Genomic DNA, 8986 nt, shown 5'->3' with positions numbered 1-8986 from the left:
CCCCCCCCCCCCCCCCCCCCCCCCCCGTTCATGCCGCGCATGCGCACTCCCTGGCGTTCCGTCATGGCCACTCCCTGGGTTCTCAGGCCGCCTCTTTTGGGTCCTCGCCCCTGCTCTCCCTCTGGTGGCGGAACTGGGTCGTGGGAAGGCGCTCAGGGCGGGCCGGGCCCACTTGTTTCCGGAGAAGACCGCCCACGCCTCAGAGCTAAACGTCAGTGGCATTTATAGAATGAAACGAATCTTTGGATCCCTGATTCTCATGTAAAAGTAGGCTTTGTGTACATTTCTCCCAGCTCCAAACACCACTCCACGAGCCGACCCCGGATAGGAAACAGAACTGGGCGCTGAGTGGATCTGTGTTCTTACCAGCCCTTCGGCCGACCTTAAATGCTAGGCAGATGGACGGAGTAATAAACACACTCCTCTACTTGTGGCAGCTTTCAGATCACGTTGTGTAGGCACCTAGTGCTCTCCTGCTGTCTCGGGCCTGTCCAGACAGCACAACACTTAGGCTGTTGGCAGACCCCTGCTCTGAGATTAATCCTCTTTACTACCTCCGTTTATAATTCCGGTTCCACAAGAAAAAAGTGAGGAGGTTATTACCTGATTTTCCTGTCCAGAAATCTCTGAACGGGGCACTTATGTGAGAAGGGCACTTACCATTAGCCATTTAGATACTTGTTTTAATTGTATTTGGGGAGTACTAAGTTCCAGGGACAAGGCAAACCTCAAGGAACTTACACCCTAAAGTTTTCCAACTTGGGTGTGGATGAGACAAGAATTGATGAGAAAATTAAGATGTGGCAAGGGGGCCAGAATAGGTGGAAAAGGACTTAGTAAGTGCTGCCCTCCCTTTTTTAAATTGAGGTGTGATTGATATATAACATTATATTAGTTTCAAGTATAAAACAATGATTCAATATTTGTGTATATTGTGAAATGATCACCACAGTGTATCTAGTGAACATCCGTCGCCATACATAGTTACAATTTTTCCTGTGATAAGAACTTTTTAAGATTTATTCTTTGTAAATTTCAAAGAGACAATATAGTAATATTAACTATAATTACCATTTTATGCATTACATCCCATAATTTATTTTATGACTGGAAGTTTGTACTTGTTGACCATCTTCACCCATTTTGCCCTCCTCCCACTCCCTGCCTTGGGCATCCAACCATCTATTATCTGTTTGAGTTTGGTTTTTCTTTTTTTTTTTTTTTTTTTTTTACTCAGATTTCACATCTAAGTGAGATCTTACGGTATTTGTCTTTGTCTGACTTCACTTAGCAAAATACCCTCCAGATCCATCTGTTTGATTGGTTGGTTGTTTTGGAGAAGCAGGTGTTCTTGATTTTTAGTCCCAAGGGAAATTCTGATTCCTCATCATGATGATACTGGGAACTAAGTAGGAAACAAGTGCCAAAAGGAGTTTCATACAGATCCCCTCAACGTCAACTGTTGCCCCAATCACAAAGTAATGAATTGATTTTATGAACCACCCAGACTTTTCTGTTCATTTGAGATCACAGGCGCCCAGTGGTATGGCTTTATTCAGGGCAGCACATAGATCATTATTCCCTATGATGGCAAATAAGTTTCACCTTGTCAACTGACTGAATAACTGTTGGGGAAGGTTTATGGCTGAGTCCACAGTCAGAAGGAAAAAGTTCTGAAGTAGATTAACAGTTTCTATTGTGGGTGTAGGACGGATGAGTGACTACAACAATCTATCTGGCATCTCTGATTTGTAGTGATAGCAGTATTGCATGAGCATCTTACAGGCAGTCCTCATAAACAACACTACGTACTATAAGCTACTGATGATTTTGAGACCGTAGAGGGTCAAGATCATTGTTGCTGGTCAAACTTAAGGGCAGAAACTTTGATATGTTGATTAGTTCATATGCTTTATATATCGATTAAAATGAGGGTAGTTTAAGATTCTGTTATCAGGGGCACCTGGGTGGCTCAGGGCATGATCTCACGGTTTGTGAGTTCGAGCCCCACATCGGGCTCTGTACTGACAACTCAGAGCCTGGAGCCTGTCTTCAGATTCTGTGTGTCCCTCTCTCTCTGACCCTCCCCTGCTTGTGCTCTCTCTCTCTTTTTCTAAAATAAATAAAAACAGTAAAAAAAATTAAAAAACAAAAAAGATTCTGTTATGAAAAAGCATATAACCTGAAAGGTACGTGACCCAGTGGCCCCTCCACCTTTTTATATAGGTTGGCAAAGGGACTACCTAGAGGCAGAGGTAAATGTGACTGGGTGACACTCATTGGCAGCCAAATAGAAGATTAAGGGTGGAAAATGCTGTTCCATAGAGCATGGCTACAATAATGTGGGAGAAAATTATAACTTGCCGCAACCATGGGGAAGCTCTTAACATAACACCCAAGCAACATTGGAAAGAGTTAGATCTAGGAAGAAATATCAGTAAGGCCTTGCTTTTACTACCTGAGACTCATTTTAACGCGTTGGTCTTCATGCACAAAATGAGACACACAGGCACACGTGCATTCCATTTAAGAAACTATCCTTTAAATTTTTACCTTAAGAATATAAAGTTGGCAAAATTACACTCACTCAGCTTGTCTAAATTAATCTTTATTTCTAAAAAGTAGTGATTAACTTTCTGTGAACTAGAAAAATGTTACCCTGTGAATAGAAAGACTAAGTTCATAATGGTTATGGCTATTGATTAACCTACAAAATTTGATGAGCCTTCCAAATACCGTAGCTGCAAATTTCTTTTCATCTTGAAAAGGGCATAGGTATGGAAGTGGAGACAAAAATATTCCAAAGCCCAGTGTTCCTTGTTTAGCAGATACTAGAAGTTGTTTTTCTCTGACTAGGAATGACAAAATATGCAGTGTACCTCATGAATCTTCGTATCTGCATTGTTGAGCTTTAAATGTCAGTTTATGATTCAAATAAGTAAGTTCTGAAGGAAGTTCAGTTCCATTAAGTTATTTAATAGTCATGGGCCATGAGAAATGCAAAATGAACCAAATGTAGTCCTTGTTCTCCAGAAATTTAAAATTTGTAGGACACAAAAGTATATCAGATTGGCCATAGATACTAGTACGAATGTGAACAAAATGCTATGGGAACCTAGGAGAAGGAGAGAATAAAAAGTTAATGGACTGGACAAGTGTAAAACAAATAATAATGAGTAAGAACCTGTAACAAAAACAAAACAGTTTTCTCGAAGGAAGTGATCACTGAGACAGATCTGGAACAATGACTAAGATGTTTAAAGGTAAAAAATGAAAGCTCTAAGGATTGAACTCAAGGAAACAGTGTGAAAAGAAGCACAAAGGACAGAGGTGGGGTGAGGCCCCTTGCAGGGGCTGGCAGGTAGGACGGCTCAGCTGAGGCTGGGGAAGGGGCGTCAGTGTAGATGCATCAGAAAAGCCAAGTGGGATTCAGATCTTAGAGGCCAAGGAGTTTGGATTCCCAGACACAGGCCCTGGGGTGCTGGTGAAGATTTCAAGTGGGAATGGCTTCAAGGGGAATGACAACGAGAAGAAAGACACTGGAAGGTAGAAGCAGAATTCTTTGATCGTGAGTTTTTTTATTTTGTCTTTGTTTGTTTGTTTGTTTTAATTCTCAACTTAGTTAACATACAATGTGGTCTTGGCTTTAGGAATAGAACCCAGTGATTCATCTCTTACACATAACACCCAGTGCTCACCCTGAAGAGTGCCCTCCTTAATGCCTGGTATCCATTTAGCCCATCCCCCTCCCACCCCCCTCCAGCAACCCCCAGTTTGTTCTTTGCATTTAAGAGTCTCTTACGGGGCACCTGGGTGGCTCAGTCTCGTAAGTGTCCAACTTCAGCTCAAGTCATGATCTCATGGTTCTTGGGTTGGGGCCCCGTGTCTGCCTCTGTGCTGACAGCTCAGAGCCTAGAACCTGCTTTGGATTCTGTGTCTCCCTGTCTCCCTCCCCTCCCCTACTTACGCTCTGTCACGCTCTCTCTCTTTCCTTCTCTCAAAAATAAATAAACATAAACAAATTAAAAAAAAAGAATCTCTTATGGGTTGCCTCCGTCTCTTTTTTATCATATTTTTCCTTCCCTTTTCCTATGTTCATCTGTTAAGTTTCTCAAACTCCACATATGAGTGAACTCATGATATGTCTGTCGCTTACTGACTTACTTTGCTTAGCATAATACCCTCCAGTTCCATCCACGTTGTCGAAAATGGCAAGATGTCAATGCCAATGAGTTTTAAATGTGCCTATGCTTAGTAACCACGGGCTGTTGCCCTGACAGCCAAAATGAGCCCAGTGCTCCAGGCAATTATTCTTTCTCATTAGCCATCTTAACAAAAAGATAAATGAGTTTATTTTAATAACAATTTCAGAATATGGAATGATGTTAAAATCTTAAAAGGAGGAAATATGCTTGATTTTACACACGCACGCACATGTACACATTCTTGGTCCCTTACATCTCTTGTTCTTCCTTTTGTGAGTGACTTCCATTAACCCAAAGTTACCAAATGAAGCCTAAATGATACTTCTAAAGTTTGTAGGATGTTCAGCAGCATCTCTGGCCTCTACTCACTAGGTGTCAATAGCCTTCCTCTCCAATTCGTGACAAGCAAAGATGTTTCCAGACATTGCCAAAATGTCTTAGGGGAAAAAAAAAAATCCACCACCACCCCCTGCTGAGAACCCCAAAGTTAAAATATAATACTTTTCACTATATACAAAAATACTTTATTTCCTCATACACCTGAATAGTGACAATTTAAAAAGAATAAAATCATTTTTTACCTCCTAAATATACTGAAAATATTGGACTAATTACTACAAACATCTTGATATTGTTTACTATATAGTATATCAATTTTATTACCATTTAAATGGTAAAGGACCACATTTATTCAAAATTCTACAGTGGTGCCTCAGTGGCTCAGTCAGTTAAGCGACTGACATGGGCTCAGGTCATTATCTCACGGTTCGTGAGTTCAAGCCCCACGTTGGGTTCTGTGCTGACAGCTCAGACCCTAGAGCCTGCTTCGGATTCTGTCTCCCTTTCTCTCTGCCCTTCCCATGCTCTCTCTCTGTCCCTAAAAAATAAATAAACGTTAAAAAAATTTGTTTAATTGTACAACTTCTATTGTGGAAAATTGACCAGAGCCATTAATTTAAAAAGTGCAGGCTTTTATCTTATAAAAAAAATTCTGTGTTCAGCTACTAAAGGTTTTTTATATTTTTAATGTTTATTTTTTTAAATGTTTATTTACTTTTGAGACACAGAGAGACAGAGAGACAGAGCATGAGCAGGGGAAGGGGCACAGAGAGGGAGATATAGAATCCAAAGTAGCCTCCAGGCTCTGAGCTGTCAGCACGGAACCCGATGCGGGGCTTGAACCCATGAACCATGAGATTATGACCTGAGCCGAAGTCAGACACTTAACTGAGCCACCCAGGTGCCCCAAAGTTTTTTTTAATATTTTTAATATGTCAGAGCTAAATACATTTCCCAAAACCCAATAAAATATGCAAAGTAAAGTTAACATTTGAAACAATTTCACAGTATACTAGTTTTAGGTGTTACCAGTTTACAAAATGCAGATTTGTGACCATGAAATGGAACAATCAGGGTCAACATTTCGAAGTGATATTGGTTCTACCTACATGCTGTTTGATTGCAGATAAATAGATATATGTATGCCCACATGCTTTTACAACCCTATGAACTTTAAAAGGCATCTTGTGTGAATCAAAAGAATGACACATGTGTTTTCTTTTTGTGTGATGTCATATTTAATTTACCCTTCAGAGCAGTAGATCAATAGTTATGTGCTGAGAAACTGCTTTCCAGTAATGTTATGGAGTATGAAAAAACATGGAGAAATCAATTTCTTTTCCTGTCCCAGGAGACTTGGTGCTTTCTGTATTGCTCACGGCAACAGTAATCTCAACATTTTATCCTCATTCTTTAAACTCTGAACATTAGAAGTAAATAGTAACTTATTCAGAATGATTGAAACTGCTTTATTTGTCAATGTCACCACCGTTACTGATAAATTATTAAGCTCCTGTATGTGAGATTGTAGAAATGTACATTATATGAAGCAAGTTTGATATGAATTCTCTGGAGGTTTAATACTTAAAATTCCGTGAAAATAAAGAGGAAGTTTGTGCAAGATTTTTGAAAGTGGAAGGAAGAGAAAACCCCGGTATGTTAAGAGGCACGAACAACAGTATCTGCTTCTGTGTTCCACGTGTTTTATTAAGCTATCAAGCTCTTTAGTAGGTCATTTTAGCATGTTCTAAGTGACCTTGTAAGAGTTTTCATATGTTAAGTTGAATTATTGGCAATGTCTTATTTTATCATTATACTTTCTCTATTCACCTTACAGGACTACAAAAATTGATATTTCTTCTCATTGTGTTTTTGGCTGCTGTTAATTTTGCAACTGTCAAATACTTTTCTAAGCAAACATTGGGGTGTAGAAAAACTGGAACTATCATTATATACTGTCCAGAAGATAGGTATGAGATGACTGTACATCTGTATATTTCTTGTCCTCTGGCCAGAACAATACTCTGAGGAAAATTCATAGCCACAAATATTTTCATTATTAAATGAGAAAGATTAAAAACACATGAGCCTGTTTGTCAACTCCAGACTTATAAGAAGAACAAGAACACCAGTATAATGACAACAGGAGTAAGGGCTTAATAAAAATAAATAAGATGGATGACTCACAAAGCAGGAAGGAAAGACTTGAAAATTAAATCCAAGATCTTGTTCTTTGATTAAACAACAACAGAAGTAGACATACATCCGGCAAGAAGAATGGAAAATGAGAAAACATTTATATGCATGCTAGAAAATACAAAGGAAATATGGCAATGAATGTAGATACTTTAGGGGAAATATACTAGAAAATCTTGATGAAAAAGGTTTTCTTGGAATTTGTAACAGCCAAAATGAACTCAGAATTATGAGACCTGCAGTGTATGACAATATAAGAAATGGAAAGTCTTGAAAGAACTCTTCCTCCAAAATATGTATGGTCTAGCTTCTCCAACTCTGCATTTCTTCTGCAATTTTTTTCCTGCATTTTAAAATGATTTAGAAATCTTTTTATACCATTTTCAAGATGGTAATGTAAGGACCAGAAATAAACTTCAAGAGTCAGCACTTGAAAAGAAACCTAAATGATATTCTTCTATGATATTAGATTTAAAAACCTAGGGAAAAACACAGCAGTTAAGTCCAGAAGCAGGTTAAAAATCATCCAACTAAGCTCATCTAAGGGTTGGATCATGTAAAGAAGTTTTTAAAAGTTTATTTATTGGGACAGGGAGGGGTGGAGAGAGAGGATCCCAAGCAGGCTCCAAGCTGTTAGCGCAGATCCTGATGCAGGGCTCGATCCCATGAACCGTGAGACCACTACCTGAGCCAAAGTCAAGGACTGTACACTTACCCGACTGAGCCACCAAAGCGCCCCTAAAAAATCTATTAATAAAATGCATCAAATGGTAAAACCTCTAGGATCATAGTAATAGATGTTAAAAAGAGCAGTTGATAAAATTCAACATCAATTATGGATCAAAATGATTTTTAGTAAACTAGAGACAAAAGGAGTCTTTTTACCTCACAACACATCAAATTTGAAGTGACCCACCAAATCCTATAAAAAGCAACATCCCATTAGAGTCAGGACAAAAACCAGGGTCCATGTTACTCCACCATCACGGGTCTGCTGTTCTGCTGCAATGATACAAAACAACAGCATCACATAAAACACACAAGATCTCAGGCTAAGGCAGTATTGTTTCAGTTCTCAAAATATATTAACATTGGTCATTCATGCCAGTGGAATTGTGGATACTTTTTTATTTTTCTCTTTGGCTTCTCTGTATTTTCTACATGGAACTTCTATTGCTCTTTCTCTCCCCTGCCATTTTTTTATGCTTTTTATTTATTTTTGAGAGACAGAGAGAGACAGCTTGAGCAGGGGAGGGTCAGAGAGACAGGGAGACACAGAATCTGAAGCAGGCTCCAGGCTGTGAGCTAGCTGCCAGCACAGAGCCCGATGTGGGGCTTGAACTCACGAACTGTGAGATCATGACCAGAGCCGAAGCCAGATGCTTAACCGACTGAGCCACCCAGGCGCCCCTCCCCTGTCATTTTTTTAACCGAGACAACAAACATCTATAAAGTATAGAAGAGTGAAAGTAAAGTATAGCATAGGGAACGTTGTCAATACGATTGCAATAATGATGTGGTGACAGGTGACAACTATACTTATTATGGCGAGCATTTTGTAATGGACATTAATGTTGAATCATTGTTTGATAACGCTTGAAATTAATAGATGGTATGTCAACTATTTTAGTAAAGATAATTTTTTAAAAGTCTATTAAGCACTGATAGAGTGACTGGCACATGGAAATTGTTTAATAAATGGTTAACTTTATCTTCAAAAAATAGAGAAATCATAATTCAAAAGGGAAGAGATTCTTTGCTTTTCAAAGAATGGCTTAACTACATTTCAGCATTTTACTATATTCAATCGTAGTGACTTAAGTGTCTCTGTAAGAGCAAAAGAGAGACATTTGATTCTTTTATGAAGTTTAAGGCTAAATGGAAGCCAAATCAAATTTGTCTCTAACGTGGCTTTGTTCCCTGATGCAAATAATCAGCTTTGTTAAAATCTCCACATACTGGCTTTTCTATTCTCCTGATGACTTTATCCAGTCTAACATTTCCCAAGATCACGTCACCTAGTCCAACTGTTTTCAGGGGTAAATTAATGTGAGCTCTTCCTTCTAGGAAATTTCCATTTCAGATAATAGTGAAATCGCCAGAATGGGTCTAATTTGGGCTGTCTCTCCCTCTACAACTTTTCCTGGCCCTGTGCCCTTGCAACCAAGGTGAAGGAGAGGAACACAATTTCCCCAGGTGGAGTAAACCAAACGGAAATGGGTCCTCTGTGGTACAATATCACTCTG

Source organism: Suricata suricatta, chromosome X (genome assembly GCF_006229205.1).
Source record: "Suricata suricatta isolate VVHF042 chromosome X, meerkat_22Aug2017_6uvM2_HiC, whole genome shotgun sequence".
NCBI classification, from domain to species: Eukaryota; Metazoa; Chordata; class Mammalia; order Carnivora; family Herpestidae; genus Suricata; species Suricata suricatta.
Note: the sequence above shows the minus strand (reverse complement) of the source record.